We start from the raw sequence: 23538 nt of genomic DNA on the forward strand, positions 1-23538 counted from the left end.
TTCTTGCCCAGAGAGAATAATCCCAGTAACTCAACCAATTAAATAAAATAATTCATTCAAGTCGTGCATCAGCAAATGCCATTACTGAGTTAGATTGGAGAGTTTGTCTATTAATGTCAGTCAAACTGATCGCTGCTCAAGAAAGTCCAGTCAAACCTGCCCTCCTTTTAAAGTATTACTCATTAAAAACAACGAAAAAAAGCGCCAGGGATAATGAAACCAAAGTTATCTCCAACTCAGAGGAGCAAGTGTACTCAAACCTTCTCCTCTGCATGGCTAGCATCCTTAATCATATGCTATGAGATGACAATCAGCAATTAAAGGCACAGTGCCCGAATTAAAAAGGAACAGGATGCCAGGGCTGCACAAGAGTCTGTAATTCCTTCCTTTCATCACTACACACAAGAATAGGCTCGCACAATACTGTAAATGATAAACCAGCTGGTACTGGAGTTAACCTGCTAGCATGTCATTGCTTCACAGTATGGATTAGATCTAAAGCTCAAAATCAAAAAAGTAAACACTCAGTTGTCAAGATCTGCCCAGCCCACATTTTTTAGGGCTGGAGTCAGTGCCTATGCTTACTCACATTAATGACCACTTAGTTACATAAGGAGTCCCACGAAAGTCAGTAAGTGCTCACCAATATGGAGAAAAAGTTCCACGGCTTTTGGTGTCTTGTGTTTTTCCCCCCCCTCATTCCATCATTTCCTCCAGGGCAGATTGGCAGAGGCCCTTGGGGTTTTTCACCTTCCTCTGCAGTATGGGGCACAGGTCACTTGCTGGAGGATTCTCTGCACCTTGAAGTCTTTAAACCACGATTTGAGGACTTCAATAGCTCAGACATAAGTTAGGTGTTTGTTACAGGAGTGGGTGGGTGAGATTCTGTGCCCTGCGTCCTCCCAGGAGGTCAGACTGGACGATCATAATGGTCCCTTCTGACCTTAAAGTCTATGATTCTAGGATTCAATGAAAGGCAATCCAGGGACTTCGGATTTGCAAGGACTGATGCTCTGTATGTTCAGCACTGAACAATCCTCTGCTAGACAGTATAGTTAGCGGAGCACCTGTGCAATAAGTTTTCAGAGGGGTTTACCCTTTATTCTGTCTTAAATGGGTTTATCATCTTTTTTTGGTAGCACATCATCCAGGGTAGAGAAATGAGTGGTAATAATTTGCATCATGCTTTCAAATCAGAGTCATGATTCCTTAAACTGACAAAAGAACAAGGAAGGTGCACTAGACTGAAATAATGGAAGATGTTTCCTTATGCACATCACCCCTTGGAAGAGATGCAGATGCAAAACTGTCTGCTTTGTAACAGCTCACTGGGAGGCTTTGTAATGACTGCAGTAGGTGGGAATCCACTGTTGACATGGAGGAATAACTATTCAAGCACTGTGTGACAGATACGGCAATTTCCTGCAATATCCTTGGGAGATTTTATTGAGTTAAGTTTAAGTATCTTTGAGGTCTACTGTATTAAGAGAATGTGGTGTACCAGGCTCTTTGAAGCCTCCTGCTGGAGGCCTCACAGTCCTACCACACCCCACCCCAGAAAAGGAGCAGTGAAGGCAAGTCCTCCAGGCCTGCCTAGAAAAGCTGCCAGGAATCAGCCAATCAGAGCACAGTAGCCTCAGATAAAAAGGAGCTGCAGAGGCTAAGATGATCAGTTACTGACTGGAACCAGAAGGGTGAAGAGGGACTGAAAGGCTGTGAAACACCATAGGTAAAGCGATTGGGGAGAAACCCTGCTCATGCAGGGACAGGATGGGATGCTCTCCAGGCACAGAGGCCTGGGACAGACACCCTTGATTAAAAAGGGGGCAGAGAATGTTACAAGTTCTCCAGGCAGAGAGGCCTGAGAGAAGACTGAGAAGTCAGGACAGAGAAGGAGAAACTCTCCAGGCATGGAGGCCTGGGCGATACCCTACTCAAACAGGGGACAGATGGAGAATCCAAGAAGGTGATGGAACAGAGTGGGAAGCAGCTCAGGGAATGCAACAGTAACAACTATTAAAGAAAGAAGCAAGTGGCTGTTATTTGTAGGGTCCCTGGATTGGGATCTGGAGTAGTGGGTGGGCCTGGGTGCTCCCACTGGCTACTGTGGAAGGGGCCTAAGCCCCAAGGCAGTAATAAGGCTCCATACTAGAAACCCAAGAAAGGGGCTAGACTTTAAATAGGCCTAGAGACAGGGCTGAAGACCACAGAGAAGGCCAGCCATTTGTTGGATTGTGTTACCTCAGAAGGGTTTAATCCATTTTAGCTATTGTGTGATTTAGCTGGAGGGCTGATGAGGGCAACAGCTGACAGGGGGCACTGTGAAAAGAGAGTGCAGGCTTGCACCCACCCATCAGGAGGTGCTCATGAGAGGTAAGTGTGCACCGACAGAGAATGGTTTATGTATTATTGTGGGATGAGATTGTATGTAATGTCTCCAGGGCGGAGATGTTATGGGTGGCCTGGGAGTTCAAAGGACTATATTGAAAGTGTGCCAGATAGGAATGGACTTTTGGGACAATAAGTGTGAAGTGAATTTCCTGGGGACTACCAAGGGAGAAGTTAATGCAAATTCCCTACCTCCAGTTATACAAAACCCAGCCTTTGGGAGTTACACCCTGAGGAGTGTTCATTATCTCTCTCAGTGGTTCCCAGACTTGTTCTGTCACTTGTTCGGGGAAAGCCCCTGGCGGGCCGAGCCAGTTTGTTTACCTGCCACGTCCGCAGGTTCGGCCGATCGTGGCTCCCAGTGGCCGCCGTTGGCTGCTCCAGGCCAATGGGAGCTGCTGAAAGCAGCACAGGCCGAGGGACGTACTGGCCGCCACTTCCAGCGGCTCCCATTGGCCTGGAGCAGCGAACGGCGGCCACTGGGAGCCACGATCGGCCGAACCTGCGGACGTGGCAAGTAAACAAACTGGCCCGGCCTGCCAGGGGCTTTCCCTGCACAAGCGGTGGAACAAGTTTGGGAACCACTGATCTCTTTTCCCAGAGACTTGAAATCAAAGGCTCGAGCTGTAGTAAAAAAAAAAAAAAAAACCTGCCCAGCCTGTGTTATGGTTCTGAATCTGAGACAATTATGAACTCATAACCTTGGGGAAAACCCAGTTGTGGGTCTTGACGGACTGTCTCCTACCAGAGACCAAGGTCTGAGTTGAGGTGACCTCTGGTAAGCTTTCTGGCATGCATGTAGGTTCTTTTATTGTTTTAAACGTATTTTCTCTGTAATGGTTTCACCTTAAGAATAAATGGGCTTGCTTATAAAAAACCATGCAGTAGCCTGTAACTGGGCAACATGCTGTTCATGGCCTTTGGCAAGAAGGCAAAGAGCACATGCTGTCCTGTTTAGGCAGCCTGGCTTGCTGGGAATACCACCGTGTAGGTACGGAACTCTGCAGCCTAGAAAAACCCTGCTCAGAAAAGAGGGAGGTGCAAGTCCGCCCACAAGAAGTGATGGAGTGGAGCCAGAAACCTTTAGAGTTGGTGCCCTTGAGGGGCCACCGAAGGGGAATGCAGGAGCAGTTACCCTGAAACTGTGACACTATAAATCCATTACTGACTTAGCAAAGCTACGAAGCAGTGAAGGGATCCCTTGTTGCGGTAACTGCTTACATCATCTCTGCGGTGACTCCGTTCTGAAGCAGCTGTGAGCATGTATTGTCTAAGAGGTAACGGGAACATTCACTGTTAGGATAGGAAACTGACAGTTAAGGGAAGAACACAGCTGGGTGGACACTGCAAAGCACTTCTTGAAAACCAGAATTTTAAACTAATTTAACTCACTAATTTTATACCCCTTTTAGGCTCACTTTGTACAGATGTTTGCATGTGCATTTTATGCCTGCACAGTAGGATGCTTGCAAAAAGCCTGTGTCGCTGGCCTTCCCCTTTGCCATTAACATGCTTATTATTGAGGGATGTGGGAACAGGCAAAATCATGAATATTATCTGTTCCAACACCACTGACAGCGTCTTAGTCTGTAAATTTGTCTAATGTGACTAAATGCAAGCAAGCTCTTCTGTAAACATGTTAGAAGATGCTTTGACTTAAAAAGGTTTAAATAGGATCTGACAACACACTCTTGGCTTGTCATCGTTGCTGGGAAGCCCAGTTCCCAGATGTGTGCATTCTGGGCCTCAACATGCAAGGTCTGAGTGTGTTCATCTTCCCTTTGCTGGGGATTGACAATGCTCAAGATCTCACAGCAGGTGCTCAGAACCTTGCTAGATTAAGCATAAAGCACATTAAACTATGTGAATATATATTTGATAACAATGGTTTGAGCATGGTAGTGTGGTTCCCACATGTATAACCCAATGTGGGCCAGTTTATGATACTCTTACTCAGACTGAGTAGAAATACACCTCAAGAAGTCCCTTTGAAATGCATGAGACTATTACTGTTAATGGGAGTAAGGATGGCAGAATCTGGCCATATATAATCAATCATTTTATCCAAGGTTGTGAATTACTCTAACAGCTGGGTGATAATTCCAACTCTGCTATGTGACCTAGAATAAGTTATTTCACTGTGCCTCATTTTCCCCTATCTGTAAAATGGGCATAATGAGACTTGCCTTCCTTTATAAAAGCACTTTGTCTCATTCTTTTATCTGTAGCTCTCAGATAATATACACTGAAGAAAATTTGAGAGAAAAGGTTATTAACTACACTTCCCTGATTGTACTAAAGCATGTATTATGTCATTCTCAAATCTCCCTGTGAAACCCTCTAGGTTTTTCCAGTCTTATTTAATTTTAGACTACAAGGTATGAATGACTCAGTAGCAGTCATCCTGAACTTCACGCAAAGGGGAAATAAAATATTGTCTGAAGTTTTTACTCAGAAGGAAGTGTAATCAATTTTGAATGCATGAACTAATAGTATGCACCCCTCAGACTTACTCTTTCCCAGATGAAAGCTAGTTAACTGTGGAATCTCAAGGCTAGATGAAAGATTAAAAATCATCCATAGTCAATTTGTTTTTCTCTGTCCTATGAACCAAGTTTACTCTCTAACATAGAAAGAAAAGGAGTACTTGTGGCACCTTAGAGACTAACCAATTTATTTGAGCATAAGCTTTCATGAGCTACAGCTCACTTCAATGGATGAATGCATCCATTGAAGTGAGCTGTAGCTCACGAAAGCTTATGCTCAAATAAATTGGTTAGTCTCTAAGGTGCCACAAGTACTCCTTTTCTTTTTGAGGATACAGACTAACACGGCTGCTACTCTGAAACATCTCTAACATAGATTTGTTTAGATGAAGGATTTAACAAGACTTCTCGCCCCCCCACTTCCTCTCCCCCAGCTACTAGCTGAAATTTCTCTTACATAACCCAGTAAGTATCATAATTCGGTTCTTAACATTGCTGAAAAACTGACAAATTTAAGTTTATTCCCAAAGTTATTGAAGAATGGCACAAACGTTCTGCAACTCCGCTTGTAACAAGTGGAAAATGATCTGTTCAAATACAAAGAATTTTTAAATAAAATGACCTCTGATTCCTTAGGCCCATATTCAGATATCTTTACTCACAATTTGGGGTACCTTTTTCTGCAGATAGGCCCCTTAATTTCTCCAGTGCAAAGGCAGTAGCAATGTCAACTCCATTGTTCTGTAAATTTCAGAATGGAACACTTGGTCATCTTGGTATGTAGCTGTGAACAGAAACATGAGTTCAACACAAAATGAAATTCGAAAAGGCCAGAGTCAACAGAAAACTCAGTATATCATGAAATATAAAATCAAGGCTTAATAAGGAGCACACATTAATTTCTTATTTTGCATGATTTCAGAAACTGACTTCCAAATAGAAAACGCACAATATTGAAGGAAATTCAGCTTCTAAGAGCAAATTCTTCTCAGATCAGCAGGTGGATTTGGATTCTAATATTCTAGGAACCCCACAGAATTTAAGACCAATGGGTATTCTGCATTTCTGGAAACAGAAATTGTAGGTGAAACACACCCTGTAGATCTAAGGAATGAATTTTGCCCCAAATGTAGTAGTTGAATTGATCCAAATGAATATCTTCCTTAATTTTAATGTTTTCATTGCTATCTATGTAAGATTTCAGGATTGTCACTCAGCGTCTGAGACTCCAAGGCCTAGAACATCTGAGTAAGTGTGAAGTGATAGAAACAGCTATAAGCATGGATCAGAACTCTTTGTTCAGAATATCACGAGGTTCAGTAATCATTGGGATTCATGGCTGGTTAATAGCCCCAATTTTTAGGTTCTCAGCCATTTTGACTTTACAAATTATATTTGTGTAGCGTACAACTACAGTAAGGCACATCTATCCCATGCCAAAAGGCCTAGATCCTTGTGATATCAGAGGTTACTCAACCAATCACCACCCTTACACTCCAACTAATTTGCAATGCAACATTGCATTGGCTCTATGAGGGACACTGCACAGATAGTGGATTTCTTAGCCCAGCTGCTACACAACTGCGTGACAGCATGTGCTTTAAGCCTCTAGTATTATATATTTAAAAGAACAACTGTAGCAAGGTTGAGACTCACTGGTGTGGTGCCTCCTGCTGGTAATTAGCTCTTTTCCCAGCATATGGAGTGCCCTCTGCAGGCTGGTGTCTCACCTGCCAGTGGCCCTGTCCCGCTTGGACCCCAGTACCGCTTTACCTGGGGGTTCTGCCCCCAGCAGTACCTCCTTACTCTGGGTTCACCCTCCCAGGGAAACCCCCAACCCTCTAAACCCACCTTGCCTCCATGGCTACTGCCAGTCATCATGTAACCCCTCACTCACTAGGGCAGACTGCAGTCTGTAATGGCCACTCATCATTGGCAAGGGGGTGGGACCTGCTGCCTTTGCCTATTTCCAGGCTGTATCTCTGCAGCCCCAGTACCTTTGATAGGCCTTCAACAAGGCCTGCAGCCTGGGTTTTCCCAGGCTGGAGCTCCCCAGCTCTATTCCCCAGCACTGTGCCAGTTCTGGTACCTGCCTCTCAGGCAGCTAGCCCTTCCCACTCCAGAGCTAGAGTGAGACTTTTCCAGCTCCTGGCCCACAGCCCTCTTATCAGGGCCAGCTGGGCCCTAACTGAGCTGGCCACAGCTGTGGCTGCTTCCCCAATCAGCCTAGCTTGGCTGCTTTTCCCTTGTTCTCCCAGAGTGAGGCAGCTGTCCCACTACAACTATATACAATGGATCTGTTAGGTTAATGGAAGTTCTGAGGTGATGTCTCTGATGCTGTTCCACAGGCCAACAATACCACATGGCAGCAGTTTTAAGACATGCAGACAAATGGGGCACTTTTTATTAAAAGCAGCTAGATTTGATTTCCTATTTTCTGTGGTGCCGAAGTTAAACGTGTTTAGCTTTCAGGTTCATTTTTCAGGATATTTTAGGGGAAGGGCAGGGACAGTTAATCCTATTCCTAGCAGTGCCCAAAATGAGATGCTGGGCAAATTGGTGGGGGAATTCAGAAGAAAGGAGTCATCCCTCTGAGGCTGTAAAAGAGATGAGGGCTGCTCCATGGAGGCAGCGTCAGCCTTGATGGATTATTTCTGGAGGTCCTCATATGTCCCACTGTGAGGGGAGGAGGCACCTCTGCCCATCAAGGGCAGTATATTTTGTTGCTCTGCTAAGTGGATATGCCCGAGTACCTAGGGACATGGGGTACAAACAGAACAGCTGTGTTCACAATGACAAAATATTATGAAATCAACATTTTCTCCTGTGACATGTAATGGATCTCACAAAACTGCGTGACTGGGCAACAGAATGGCAGATGAAATTCAGTGTTGATAAAGGCACATTGGAAGCCATAATCCCAACTCTACATACAAAATGACAAGAGTCTAAATTAGCTGCTCCCAGTCAAGAAAGACGTTGGAGTCATTGTGGATAGTTCTCTGAAATAATCTGTTCCACAGGCGCTGACTTTTGTTTTTGCTGGTGGGAGCCTCCCAGGGGCACAACCAAAAGTTTCCTAAAGAGGGGGCCCAGAGGGAGGACCCCTTTCCACTAAGGCACCTGTCCCAGAGCAGCAAAGACAGTGGGGTGCAGGGTGCCCTAGAGGCATGGCTCAGCTTAACTCACAGCTTGTAAAGGTCAGAACCAGACACAGGCCCATTTGGGAGGGAAGCCAGGGAAGAAAGTGTTGAGACATGCCAGGGCAGGGCATAGCCCTGAGAGCAGTCCCACGGGGCTCCCAGCACCCCTGCTCCCTGTGAAAAGCCTGTAGGCTGCAGCTCCCTTCCCTGCCGCTGCCCTGTCCACAGTGCCAGGACTCCAGCAGGGTCTCCCCCTCCTCCATTTTGGGCTTCTGCATAGCCAGGGGGTTCCCAGCTATGGGCTGCGCTGCACTGTCATCTCAGGCATGGCAAGGGGAGGCGGTGGCTACTGGGTCTCTGTTCAGAGCTGGCCAAGGGACTGGGACCCTGCCTGTTATGCCCCAGGAGTCTCCTCAACATTTAAGGATGTTTAGATCCAAGGTTTTAGTTTGGGTCCTCTTCAGTTTGTTCTTTTCCTCATAGCAGTACAATGCTACGGCAAGAGTGCAATACATTTGAACTGTTAATTCCATGGGATTTACTGTCATAAGAATAAACACGGCTAACCTTTCCTGCGTAATTACATTATTTTCCTGCATTAGTATTTCTGAGGATTTACACCTTATTTCGTCAGGGCAAAGCAAATGCCACACAGGTCAGTGGTTTTTGTTGTTGTTGGTTTGTTTTGCATGCCTTTGGTAGTGTCTGTGATGGCTTGACCCAAATTACCAAGTACATATTTTTACCACATAAACCTTTTGCTATTATATTACTGTGTTGTAATAAAATATACTAGCAAGGAATTCACTGGGCATTCAGCATATGAAGTAACACTGAAATAATACAATATGTGCTCTTTACTAGAACAAGAAGAAAGCAGATTATCTGACAGTTTACCTCACAGTTTAGGAAATTAAGTTCTGTTTTATTTGCATGAAGTAATTGTTAGCTAGATGAGAGAACCTGATCTGAAGACACCGTTCAATTCAGCACTATGACTCAGTTCCTGATAATTGCCACAGCCTCTGCCCCAAAGGGGCTGTAATCTAGTCTGAAACAAGACATGACAAGTAGTCCAAACCTTTCTGATGTTTACAAGATGATCAGCAGGATGCATCATCTCACCCTTTATCTTGTGAAAGCTGATGCTGAATTCTTTAAAACCTGGTGCATGGATTCCACTTCTTTATGGTAGGCCCAGAAAGTGTGACTGATTTGTTATTTTTCAAGGCAAAAAAATAAATTAAAAAAAATCTACTGGCTATGACACCTGACTGCTGGAGTGCAGCACAGATTTCAGTTACATGGTTGTATAAAAGTAGAATGAAAAGGGGAAAAATGAACTTTGTGCTTTCAGTGTGAGGTGAGCCATGCTTTACAGCCCTGGCTTTCTTTGCTTTTAGGAGGCTGCAGTAATTATAGGCTATTGAAGAGTACATTAGAATTAGGATATTACGAAAACCTTTAAATTAATATTGGAATATAAAAAGCTGTGGTTGTCCTTTGCTTAGCCAGGTAGAACTGTATTATCTTTTCAGATGTTTTACTCTGCATCTATGGTTTACATTGTACAATTTATCTTGCTTCATTGTAAATGACTCTGCTTGATTAGTGCATTGTAATTGATGCTATAAAGCTAAATGAAGAATTCAAAACCCTGTTGGAACATTGTCCTAGTGAGTAACATGTACAAAGTCAGAGCACATAAATGTAGTGACTGTCAATATCTTCTTGCTAGGTGGATTTAAAATTTGATTAACTGTTTTATACCAGTGCTCACAGCTGTCTCTTAGCACTCCAGTAAATTAAACCCAAACATTCAGTTGCACTGCAGGGAAAACTGCCAGCAAAATGGCTTGACAAAGTGTCTCTAAACTATACAATTCTCCATTGTGGTGTTCATATTATTCAGATAATAATATTTTTTACACCAGCATTGTTACATGTCGGTGGCTTATGTCAGTATGAAAGTAATATTATGTTAGATTAGTGTAGCATGAACAAAACATTACCAATCCAATGAAGATATTCTATGGTACTATTACAAACACAAATGCCTTGCTTGCTGTCATAAGCTGCATTGTTGTCTGTCTGTCTTCAGCAGTAGCTGAGCTATAGAAGGGGCCAGCTAGAATGGTGGAGAATTCCATGGCCTGGATCTTGGGTAACTGGCACAAAGTGACTCTAGAACCAGTGTTGCTAGCCATGGAGGTGTCATGTAAGGTAAGCCTGTAGGGATGTGGAGCTGATTTAAGCAGGGAAAGCATGCCTATGCCCTGCTGATATCTGGTTGCTGTAAAAGGTCACTGAGATAGAGCAGCCTGAATGCTGTTGTAATTTATGCTGAGGGGGATCAGCCTAGTGAACAGCTAGCCCAGGACCGAGGGAGCGGAAATATTGCCTAAAGTCATGTTTGCTAATCCCTCCTGAGTTGCACTAAAGCACTCTTTGGATACTACAGAGAATCTGGGACTGTATTCTTCTTACTGAAAGTACCTTCTTCCACAGTCATCCAGGGACGCTTGTACAGGCCTCCTTAAAAACATAAAGGCATAACTCTTTACTGTTGAGCTATGAATACCATCTCCCAGTTCAGCTTTACACTGACAAGGTGGGAGAGGGAGTGTGTATTGTCTGGGTCACTCATACATACACAGTGGACAATTTATCTATAGCTCACAGAATGTTCCTGTTTTTATTAGAAAATGAGTAACAAGGGTAATGTTACTTGTGTCAAGAATGTGTATGGGGTGTGGTTTTTTTTTTGGGGGGGGGGGTTACTCTTTAGTCTTGTTAAAATCTGGAATTACACCAGGAGCAATACTCAAGGTTCTAAATCAAAGTGCTTCTTGGAAGAAGGGGCTCCTGAATAACTGCCATGTTTCTGGTCAGAGCAAGAAACTGGGTTAATATCTTTTCTGGCTTGTGGTGATTGTAGTTCTTGTTTAAGATGGCTTCTGAGCGTGTGGGGTTTTTTTTTCTCGTGACATTTGGAAAGTGCTGTAAATAAGCCTAGAGACTGATGGTTCATACGTGTGTGTGTGTGTGTGTGTTAAAAGTCCATAAAGGCAGGAAATATGACTGTAGTAACTCTTAATTGGTTTCTGTTTGACTAACTACTGTAGTCATACCTCCGTATCTTCAGTATTCTCTGTTCTTACTGTGGGGAATTCTGAGGTAACATTTAGTTTCCTAAGCAAATCAGAGTTTTGAAGGACAATCACTATCCTGAGATGAGTGAATGAAATGAGAAGGTAGAAATAATGGAAGGAGAAGAGGAAGAAAGAAAACAGGAGAGACTGGAAGTGAAAGTTTGAGTGAAGGGAGGGGCAAGCATTTGTCAAGGCTTAAGTTTTCAAAAGTATCCACTAACTTTGGTTGTCTCCCAGTCAGTTGCTCTGGCAGGACTTCTATAGCTTTCCTTATGGAAATCTGACTTGGCACATGTGCACGTCTGTCTTAGCTTAACTTCCATTTCAGTAATGGCCCCCTTATCCAATACTCTTTCTATGCCCACTGGAATGGATTCTGTGCCCTGCTATTTTCACCTTGTACTACTCAGGTGGTGTGAAGGGAGATGAGACTGGGGTTTCCCACTAGCTGGGATTTCCTGAGCAATCAGAATCCCTAACAGGCATGGAGCCAGTATTGCCATACTCCTCCTACACCACTGGGAGGGATAGCAGAGAAGGAGCGGCTAAAGGGGTTTTTGTTTTGGCTATGCTCAGCTGCCAGATAGCTCAAGTTAGAGTAACGTAGCTGAGACTGGTTTCAGAGTAGCAGCCATGTTAGTCTGTATCTGCAAAAAGAAAAGGAGGACTTGTGGCATCTTAGAGACTGGTTTCAGAGTAGCAGCCATGTTAGTCTGTATCTGCAAAAAGAAAAGGAGGACTTGTGGCACCTTAGAGACTAACCAATTTATTTGAGCATAAGCTTTCGTGAGCTACAGCTCACTTCATCCGATGAATACATCCATTGAAGTGAGCTGTAGCTCACAAAAGCTTATGCTCAAATAAATTGGTTAGTCTCTAAGGTGCCACAAGTCCTCCTTTTCTTCTTGTAGCTGAGACTGTGGGCTGGGTAGAAAATTAGGGAACCAGAACTTGTTTCCTGTCAGCTATCCCCACCTCTGCTCTGCTTTGCTGATCACAATTCTGCAAAGCAGATACTCTAGCTGACTGTGTCTGGTGGTAGCAGGACCAGAAATCTGCATGAAACAGAGGTAATGGGTCGCTTTGCTGATGTGCCACCGCACAACCCTGTCGCCTCACTTACTTCAAGCTCATCTGCTTCTGGCAGCCAAGGTTACATTAAAACAGCATTGATGCCACTATAGGAGGAAAACGCAGTTCCAGGAAGTACAATTTCAAAGCCGCGAGCTAGGTTTTAATCACGTCTCTCACTCTTGTCAGAAGAAATTACATGGCTAAATCCCTGCAAGCTGCTTTGAATAGCTACCCCTGAATGTTGAATTTACAGTTATAATTGGGGCAAATCAATAGAATTACACATTGACATGCATAGTGACTACCTGAGAGAGGTTGAAAAGAAAATGGTTAGTGACATTAGGAAAACATATTTTAGATTTTTTTTTCCAGAAGGTTAACTATGCTTCTGGCATCTGGCTGGTTAATATCACCCATGCTGTTCTGGAAGCTATTCAGTACTGTGCAGTCCATATTACCTTCTATAAGGATGCTGATATTTGAGAGATTGCAGAGAAATTCTGCTCAGGAGTGTACTTCATTGCCTGTGAGACAGTTTGCTGCTAGGCTCAGTAATTGCCCTTTATGGCAAAGCTGTGCCACTTGCTGAGCTAATCATCACTGACAGAAGTGTTACTGTATCTTCCAGCATGCAGGGGCTGTGGCTGGTTCAGCATCCTCTTACTCTCTCTTCTCTCCTCCCCTCAGTGCAGCCAGCCACCTCTACTAACTGGTGTGCATGTCTGGGAAGCCTTGTCTGGAGCATTGTGCATCACCAGTCTATTGAGTGAAATGCTGCCAGGCTCTTCTCCAGGGTGCACAAGTGACACCAGGCTCCTCTATTCTGTACCCCTCCCCCTACCAGCTCCCCTCCCATTCTGTGCACCCACCATAGGGCCAGGTAGAATCTGCTGGCCAACTACAGCAAATAATTGTCTAACTACCATATTCAGGGACTTGCATTCTGCCAGCTCAAAAGGGAGCCCTTAGGTAGACTTAAGCTGCCAGAACATCTCTCATCTCACTGGGGTTTTTAGTCCCCAGTCAGCGTTTGCTGTGCAGTAAAAGAAAATAGCCAGAATGTACATCAATGTAAAGCAGTCTCACTTATCACTCCTCTCTAAACAGATGTAGAATATGTCAGTGATCTTTGCATCTTCAAGCTGCAATATAAATACCCTGCAGTACAAAATCCAGATACTGGAGGCCCTGATACTGTTAAATATGGCAATTGCAGCTGCCAGAAAAGCCATTTTATGGCATGCATGGCCCCGAAAATCTTAACCAAAGTTTTCCTTTCTCTCTCCAAAACAAAGATTGCCATGCTAGTGCTTTTCTACCCAACTTTGAAGATCTGTGCATTGTAGTCAGAAGCCTAGAGTTACATCAGTAGGAGCTATAGCCTACGGTGCTCCTGTCAGAGTGAAACCTGCCCTTTGACACAGGAGTCTTTTTCAAGAGAGGCAGTACAGGAATTTTATGCTGCACAGCCAGATAAAGCTGAATCCCCCCAATGAAGGAGGCTTTCAAGGTATTTGTTTGAAAATGGCCAAATGTCACTGGATAAAATAAGTAAAAGAAGGGCAAAAGTCACATTTGTTTAAGGGCAGAACAATGTCTTCTAAGGTATAATGGCATTCTAGGGCCCGGTTATGCAAGATACTGAGCAACTCCTGGGAGGTGCTGAGTACCCAGTCCTCTCACATTGGAGTCAGTGGCAAAACTCCCATATGCTGCAGTGGTTGCTGCCTTTATTTTTGCTGTGGCTGCAGGAAACAGATGAGCTTGGCTACACCAAGAGTCAAGGTCATCCAGCTCCTCCCAGGAGCACATGGTTGGACCAGTGAGAACTGGTACTGTGTGCAGGTGATACCATTCTTGTCCTCCAGAAGAAAAGTTGTGATTGTACAACAGTTCCTTCTCCACTCCTGCCTAATCAATGGAATTATCTTCAAGATAGACTTGCAGTAAGCAGAACCACTGCTAGCAAAGACTTATAATAATAATTTAATGCTGCATTTCAAAACACAAGCCAGATCCTCAGCTGGTGCAAGCTGCCCTTGCTCTATTGAATAGAATTATGGCAGTTTACACCAGCCAAGGATCTAAGCGGCTAAAGTGATTTACACCAGATTAGGTTAGGCCCCCCCCCCCCTTTTTTTTAAACTCAAATCTTAGGTATCCGCTGAAATCTGAACCTGAAATCCAGACTACCCAGATTGTGGAGGGGTTTAAAACTTCAATGAGCCTGAGCTACAAAATTTGATTAGAAGACTAGATTTCAAACTAATAGCTGTATATTTGCTACCATGGCAAAAATAATTCGGCAAGGCTGCATCTTGTTCAAAGGCTGTACTTTTTACCATCCAGTCACATTGATGCAACTCAGGGAATAAGCAACTACCTCTAACCACTCATCAGAATTTTGTTACTGAACATCTCTTGCTTTTTCTATTAAACAAAACAATTTAGTTTACCAATTGTATGGAAGGTTCAGACTATGCCAAACAATGCTGGATACTATTCTATTTTGAAGAATTACTATGGAATACAGTCCTCTTGGTAAAAAGAAAAGGAGTACTTGTGGCACCTTAGAGACTAACCAGTTTATCCGATGAAGTGAGCTGTAGCTCACGAAAGCTCATGCTCAAATAAACTGGTTAGTCTCTAAGGTGCCACAAGTACTCCTTTTCTTTTTACGAATACAGACTAACATGGCTGTTACTCTGAGTCCTCTTGGTAGTCACAACTCTTTCATTAATGCTCTTCTGCCCAATTTAGAACAGGGAAAGGCAATTATGTAAGTGGTGTGAGTCAAAGGAGAATGAAATGTATTTGGCTTTGAAATGCATAATAAATAAGTGCACCATTCCTTTATTATTCTAAGACCAGAAATTTCACCAGAATAAAATGAAATAGGAGCCATGTTGAGATGGAACAAAAATGAAGAGGATATTCCACTATTCAGTGCAGGAGGGGTGGAAAGGATGGAATGTTCACTGTAATGTGGTGGGCTGCTTACATTACACATTGGTGCAGGGTTGATTTGGCTTTTCCCACATGAAATATGACATTAGACACATTTCAATGCAACACGAAGAATGGCTATAATCTTTCTCCTAATAGATTATAAAATAAACAGATAGTTCATTCTCACGCCAATGGACAAAGGATGTGTGCGTGCTCTCCAAAGCTGCACTGAGTGGGAACAGTAGCCTATATCCATCCTATCATACTTGGTATCTGTGTGCTCACAATTCAAATCTGAAAATCAAGGGCATGACAATTAGGGACTGGTCTAGATTGCCCTCCCCATGGACATCCAAACATACGAGTGAAGGGAGGAATTGCCATCTCCAAGCCACATGCAGTTCCGTAGAAAGGGTGCTGGAAATGGGACTATTGAATAGATGTAAAGAGGACTGTGCATTATGGCAACTAAGATACAGCATTATGTGGCCTAATTCTTCACACCACACTGACATGAACATGATTAAGGGTTTGCTGGGCCAGGCTGTCAGATTCAAAAAGAGAGACAAGAAACTTTTGAATTTACAGAGATCTTCTGCAGGTCAGCTCTGTGTAAGCTCTAAAGCTTGACTCTTACTAACAGAAGTTGGTCCAATAACAGACGTTACCTCAAGCACCTTGTCTCTCTAATATCCTGGGCCCAACATGGCTACAGTAACACATTCAAAAATAGTCTATTACCTTTATATAACAGAAAATATAATCAAGTTAAGGTGGCAGATGAAAAAAGGGATGCAAGTCACATGATCACCATATTTAAAAGTGCTCACCATTGGTAAATTATTATTAACAGTAAAAGATTGGGTGCTCACTGACCCTATGTTTGATCTGTTTTTTGTGACACCTGGGTCTGCAAATAGAGTTTTGACCAGCATGATATTAATTGTTAATGGAAACCCTTACTAAGAATACTGATGCTTTGACTGATTCTCCCGTTAAGTATGTGAGTGTGGCATGGATTAGTAGCATACTGAAGAAATTTATTTATGAACTATATTTATATTTTTTCTGCATAATAAATTCATTGGAGAAGAGGACCACATTCATAATTTTAGTAATAATGTTCCAAAATGACAATTTGTTTGTTTGTTCTCTGTTATGGGAGTGCTGCATTCTATTTCATTGGCCAGCATACCCTCTGTATGAAATACAGTATTACAATATAATCCATTTCCGTAAATGTTGGAGAGTGAATCTGCAAAAAGGCTGTACATGTCCATAAGCCCAGCATCGTGCAGGCAGCTGCAGCATGAGTTTCATTACAATGCTTCATCAGTGAATGACCTTAGCCTGAATCTGAATGCACAGGACAGTTGGTAATTCATTTCTACACTAAATCAGTGCTCCTTTTGAACTGAATTAGGAATTTGCAATGTGAAAAGGACTAAACTAGGAATATCAAAACCAGGAACCTTCTATAGTTATATTATCAAGGGTAAGACACCTTTATAGCCTATAAATTATAATGCAGTTTTTGGCTTCCTTAGAGAAATGTTTGGTTCAATAAGGACAAAATCTTTCTAAGAGCCCACTCTTGATCCTGTTGAAACTAATGGCAAAACTCCCATTGATTTCAAGGGAAGGATTGCGCTCTACCTGTATGTACAAATGGTGACTGAACACCTTCAAATAAAATTCCTGTCCTTGAATATCTTAACATAAATTCAGGTCACAAGGCAGCAGGAACCAGAGTTTCCCAACAAAACCGGGATTTAACCATTTAATACCTGAACACATGTAACGAGAATCAATCCATTTTTCTATCTTAAAAGAAAAATAGTGTATATTTGCAGTGATGGTTCTTTTTCCCTATGCACAAGCTGAAAAATCTTGGCTTGCTTCACCAGTAACAAGACAATTGGCAATCAATTCTCTGTTGTTTCAACAGTTTTTAAAGTATTAATCTGGAAGATACAGTACCCTTTTATAGCTGTAGCTGTAAATTGCTTGGAGTGCGAATTACATGTTGGGACAGATTTAAACCATTCACAGTTAGGAAACTGATACTTTATGGAAAGCAGATTAACTGTTGTAATGCACCAAAAAAGCCAGAAAATTTGATAGAGGCACTGGTACAAGAGGCAAATATAACTCAACCACTCAAATAATAATCTCTAAGGCGCCACAAGTACTCCTTTTTCTTTTTGCATAATTTAACATCTTGGTGGAGGGACAAGAGGGGAATACCGAAGAAACCCACCAGAGTAGACTTCAGTGTCAAAAAGGGGAACTTTATGCAAAATGGGGAAGCTAGTTAAATAAAAATTTAAAAGGAACTGTCACAAGAGTAAAATGCCTCCAAGCTGCATGAAAACTATTTAAAAATACCACAATAGAGCCTTAAACTAACGGTATACCCAGCACTGATAAGTGCAAAGTAATGCACACTGGAAAACATAATCCCAACTATACATGGACAATGATGAGATCTAAATAATCTGGTCACACTCAAGAAAGATCTTCGAGTCATTGTAGATAGTTTTCTGAAAACATCCTCCCTACGTTCAGCAGCAGTCATAAAAGCTAACAATGTTAGTAAACATTAGGAAAGGGATAGCTAATAAAACAGAAAATATCACAATGTCGCTATATAAATCCATTGTACACCCTACTGTCAATATCATGTGAAGTCCTGGTCACCCCATCTTAGAAAAGATATTAGAAATAGAAATGTACAGAGAAGGGCAGCAAAAGTGATTAGGGGTATGGAACAGCTTTCATGAGGAGAGATTAAAAAAGCTTGCATTGTTTAGCTGGGAAAAGAGACAAGGGGGGTATGATAAAGGTCTATAAAATCATGAATGGCACGAAGAAAGTGAACAAGGAACTGTAAACTTACCTCTTCTCATAATGCAAGAACCCATGCAATTAAGAGGCAGTAGGTTTAAAACACACATAAGGAAGTACTTCACCTAATGCACAGTCAACCTGTACAACTCATTGATGAGGGATATTGTGAAGGCCAGAAGTATAGCTGGCTTCAAAGAAGAATTAGATAAGTTCATAGAGGATAGGTCAATCCATGGGTATTAGTTAAGATAGTTGGAGATGTAACTACATGCTCAGGGTGTCCCTAAACCTCTGAGTTTCAGAAGCTGAGACTGGATGATAGGGGATGGATCACTCAAATTGGCCTGTTCTGTTCATTTCCTCTGAAGCATCTGACACTGGCCGCTGCTGGAAGTCAGGATAGTGGGCTAGATGGACCATTGGTCCGACCCAGCATGGCTGTTCTTATGTTATGTTCTTAAATAATAGAATGTTACCACATGTGGATAACATGTAAGAAGTGCAGACTGTCAATGGCCTCTGGTGTGTGTGTTTGTGTGAAAAAGAGAAGTTTTCTGTGGCTGGGGTGTTTTTTTTTTTTCCATCTGTGTCTTCAACAAATATGTCATGTATCTTTTCTATGTCTTTGATCCCAGGTGCTTAATGGGAACAGGTTACTGCTTGAAGTTAGACACATGCTTAAGTGTCTTGCCAGATGAAGGTCTAAATCAGCTGTATTAACTGAAAATATTTTCCAACATGTCTGTCTTATGGCTTGTTTAAGCCATAAAACATTTGGCATAGACAAAGTCACAATGCAATGACTACATCTTGAATTTAGGGATGAATCAAAAAGCACAAAACCTTCATTTTCCTTCATAAATATTTCAGACATCAGCAACTGAAAACTATATGCTCGGACTATAAGAAACAAAGCCCTAACTGATATCTTTTTATTATAAGATCTCCAGCCTAACTTTGGTGACCAAAGTAGTTTGGATAATGTTTGAATAAACTGCATGTTGTCTAGCTCATTGCTACTTACTTGGGGGGACAGAGTGTTACATCCACCAGACTGACACTCTGAAACTTTTCGCATTTACTCATTAACTCTCTTGAGAGAGAGCAATGGGCTGTAGCACTTCAAATGACTATTTTCAGTAGGGGGCCTTTAACATTTTCTTTGCAATATCTCAGGAGGAGACAAATTAACTTGTGTCAACAGCATGTGTAATGGAAGGATTATTTATTCTCTGTAGCTGAACATGGAATTTCTATTTAATGCAGGATCCCATTAACTCATAAATATTGAAGCTGAAGTTATGAACTTTCCATCTAAAGAGATGGTGCTGTTGATGTGATGTATGTGCTTCTTTAAAGACTTCCCTTTGCTGCCCCCCAAAAGGATGAGATCTACCAAGAACAGGGATGTCTGCATGGCATCAGTGGGTTTTATATTTGTGTTCAGTTCTGAGTTGCAATGAAGCTTATGGAACCTGAGAGCACACAATGTAAACAGGTTGAAAGTGCAGTTGCTATGCTAGTGTGCCAGTGTTTTTGTGGTTTGGCTATTTTATCCCCACTGTTGTCTGCAAGGATTGGCTGCCTGCTGTGGGCAGGGTAATGTGTTCTGTAAGCTTTGGTTAGAGACTGACAAAATCCAAGTAAGAAAATAACTCTGGATTCGGCTGTCTGTGCCTTTTTAACCAAAGAGGGGGGGAAAAAACCCTTCAAAATGCAAGCTCTTCATTGCATTGCACAGGGCAGGACCCAGGCCTGGATGCTGGGTCATCCCTGAAGAGCTGCTTGTACTCTGTCCCAGTCTCTCACCCAGCACTGCTCCTGCACAATGGCTGGGGGGGGGGGGGGGGGGCTTTTAAACTGGCCTGCTGGTGCTTACTTGGTCAGTATTTCCTCCTGGCTCTTCTAGATCACTGGAGGACAATCTTACTGGTCACCCAATTTGAGTGGACTTTCCTTTGTCTGGGAGTGTCAGCAGGAAGCAGGGAAGGCCTGATAGGCCACATCACACTTATACTACTTTGCTGCCCCTCCAGCAAGTGTGTTCGTGCTGTCAGGGATTAAAGTAGTAAGTTATTGTTAGCAGGTGAGGTGTTCATACAGCCTTATTTTAAAATTTGTAATGTTTTCCAAAGTAGCTGGTTTGCCTGGGTAATTGTGTACTTGTGCAGTGGGGGCAGGAGCCACGTTTGGAGGTTGGGGTGCTCCTTTTCTATGCGTGGAGTTGGCCTGAGTTTGAAATGAGAGCCAGTCTGAGGAACAAGTGTGTCAGAAGGACAGAATAAAAGAGGAGTTTTCATTACTAGTACCTGACTGGAAAAAGCACATTCATGATGCAACACAGAGCTACTACTGCAGTCCAGCGGAACTAACAGACATAGCCATTAATGGCTAAGCGTCTATCATACAGTCATGGCATCAATTAATTGCAGAGCTATCAGAAGTTATGGTGTTATAGGTATTAATATGCAGCTATTTCATATTTTTATGCAACTTAACTCTAACAGCACTGTAGCTCAGCTTGAGTTAAGGAGCACTGACTCGTGTTTGGGAGACTTCCAACATGTGTGTGGACTCAGATTCACCATGACTGGATGATTTAAGGCCCTATCATATTGAACAGCATCACTTGCTGGGTAAGTAATGGGTAATGAACTGGACATTTTGTGATAGTCTGTTAAACTTGTGATGATGAAACAGTCTCACATCAATTCATGATTCAACTAAGGATACCTATACAAGTTCTAATTTGCTTACTCATTTCAAGTCATGAGATCTCCCAAATTCCCATTCCCTGAATGCAGTATTTCTATTACCACTATATATTGTCACAAGCTTATTGATAGTTGCCCTAGTACTCATGCACTTTGCTTGAAATTCAGGCCTCAGTAAATCTTTATTTCTGACCACTCTATCTTTCTAATGTTTAGTCTTTGCATCATCCTACTTGGATAAAATGTATTTTCTTTGTCCAGAGAGCAAAGAAAACTGTCAGCAAACGGTTGCTACCAGACCTGTGTTGTGGGTACTTCAGCATGGAGCTAGATAACATGGACACTACCTTCATCATCCTTAGGTGGTGTCAGGTTCATAAATTCAAACTCAAATGTGCAGCGTTGTTGCTGCAAAAATACAATGAGCTGCTGTTTGTCTTCTTTCAAAGGCAGCCTGCAGACAAAGCCCCTTGTTATTATTGATTGTTATCTAAAATTAGAACAACCAGCAGTCTCCCTCAGGAGGAAGCTGGTCTTTTCCCTTCCAGAAAAGATCTCTTTGTAGAAAAGGCATTTGAACATGAAAATGTGTTGCTTTGAGAATTTGCTTTAAAGAAATTCAGACAGTCTGAGATACAAATTAAAATGAGGTTTTCAAAAGCTTTGCCAACAAGAGTAATTGACATTTTAGGGAGTTGGAGGAAGAACACTAAATAAACAAAATTCTGAATATGACCGATGAGTTACCCTTCATTGCTATTGTCATGACTAGACAGTCTAGTATAACACAGGGATTCTTTCGTTTGCTCTCTTTCAACCAGAAAGCAATTGTAGCTTGCCCATAAGAAATATGAAGGCTGCTATAGCATCTAGCAGTGCTCCTCTTCATTAGGGGAAATGCATTAGAGATTTTAAATGGTTAATGTGCTTCTGTAAGTGGGCAGGGAAATCTAATATCCCCAGACTTCAGCTTCCCTCCACTTGTTCCAGTACTTAGAGCCACTGTAGGAAAACTTTGGCTGGATCTATAAATAAAATCAGTGGCTGGAAATATTTCACTTGGATTAAATTGAATACAAAATATTTAGGTGCAATGATGGGCAAATTGCTTATTGTTTTTATGGGTGAAATTTCAGCTTGGGTCTAACTCACAAGTATTTATATAGATTCTTGAGAGGTTAAAATCTGGTCGTGTCCTGTCATTCTTGACCTGAGAACTTGACATTGAAAACTTTATTACAGCTCCAACTCAGCTTTGACCTTCAGCCTGCTTCAGGACTCTGAATATGATCCAGATTTGGCTTGTCAACAGACTCTGACCTGCAGCTTGTCCCCACACCTTGGTTTAGTGTTGCCCTCATCCCGGTCCTGACTCTACAGCCAGCTGCAACCTTTGGTACCTGTACTTGACCACAACTCCAACCACCAGGCCTGACTGCCTAGAACCCAGAGCCTGCCACCATGGTCTGACCCAGAATGACACTTCTTATGTTCTAAAAATATTTTTATTTGTTCATTTTCAGACTAAGCCCTTTTAGGTGCAATGAACAATATTTACTTCTGTTGCTGTTTATCTTAATTATACCAACTAATACAGAACAAGGAAAAATCTGTTTTGAATTAATATTTTTCCAACACTGACGGCTGCAACCCTTTAATTATTCTCCTGGGTCCAGTATTGAAGTTATATTAATAAGCATTTGAGTTCATCCAGAAGTAATAGCTGAACCTGTTATTGGATTTAGCATCCCCCTATCTTGTAGATCTGGCTTTACCATATGCTTTATGAGGAACTCATTAATTTTATTCTATCTCACGTAATAGACAAATCACAATAGGAGGCTGAGCTTTGACCTTGCTGTTTTATCCGGTGATGGGAGTTCCCTTTACAGAAAGAGTTGGAAAAGAAAATGTTTAGGGCATGAATGTTCTAAATGTGCACATCCTGTCTGAGGAAAAGAGAAACCAGGAAATTTTGATGTTTCTTTTACACTAAGGGATATTTTGAAATGAGAGACCTGTTTTTAGTGGCGCTAACGCCTTTATGAAGCAAAACAATCTCCTAATAAGTGGGTAAAATGGTAGGGCTTATGCCCCAATCCTACACACTGCTCTACACAGGCAGACTCCTAAGACTGCTGGGTGATATTGCCTCCTCCCTAGGCTTCAGAGCGTGAGCCACAACTTCAAAGCACTGCCTAGGCAGCTGTTTTCAGTGACCTCTCTAGTCCAAGTCAGTTGACCCAGGCTGCGCGGCTCACTGCCACAGGTGTGGAGACATACCCCGTTCAAGTCAGTGGGAAAGCTTCCACTGACTTCAGTGCGGCCAGGATTTCAGGTGTTGGCTTCAGCATAGCCCTGAGTACCATGCGGGATCACAGTTCAGTTTGCAAACACTATCTGTGATGTCACGTTCCTGCTTCTTCAAAGATTGCCAGAGCCCAGAGATTAAAGAGCTAATAGGGAGCTAAGAGGGAATTCGTATGTCTAATGTGACAGACAAGCACAATACAAATTGTTGAAAGAAAACCATTTAAGTTATACATCAAAAATGAACAGGAAGGGGCACAAATGATTTATGGCTCTGTTCCTGCAAAAGCTTAAATATATGCTTAACTGTCATGAGCTTTTTATAGCTAGAACAATAAATATTATTTTTCTATTTTAGCAGTTCTGTTTGAACCATATGTTTGTGCTGAGATCTTGTGAGTCCTCCATCTCTACAATTCGAGCAGATAGAGGGATGTGATCGTTCCCCTCTATTCGACATTGGTGAGGCCTC

At 42.4% G+C, this 23538-nt stretch overlaps 1 long non-coding RNA gene across 2 annotated transcripts; it reads left to right on the forward strand.

The window, feature by feature from the left end:
* Positions 1-1608: 1608 nt before the first annotated feature.
* On the forward strand, positions 1609-23317 carry LOC122461532. 2 transcript variants are annotated; one of them, XR_006283476.1, is made up of 4 exons: positions 1686-1729; positions 2283-2373; positions 10119-10240; positions 21999-23317. It is a non-coding gene; the product is annotated as an uncharacterized LOC122461532 (long non-coding RNA). The 2 variants fall into 2 exon arrangements; XR_006283475.1 differs by lacking the exon at positions 2283-2373 and having other exon boundaries at positions 1609-1729.
* Positions 23318-23538: the final 221 nt, after the last annotated feature.

The sequence above is a fragment of the Chelonia mydas genome, chromosome 8 (assembly GCF_015237465.2).
Source record: "Chelonia mydas isolate rCheMyd1 chromosome 8, rCheMyd1.pri.v2, whole genome shotgun sequence".
NCBI classification, from domain to species: Eukaryota; Metazoa; Chordata; order Testudines; family Cheloniidae; genus Chelonia; species Chelonia mydas.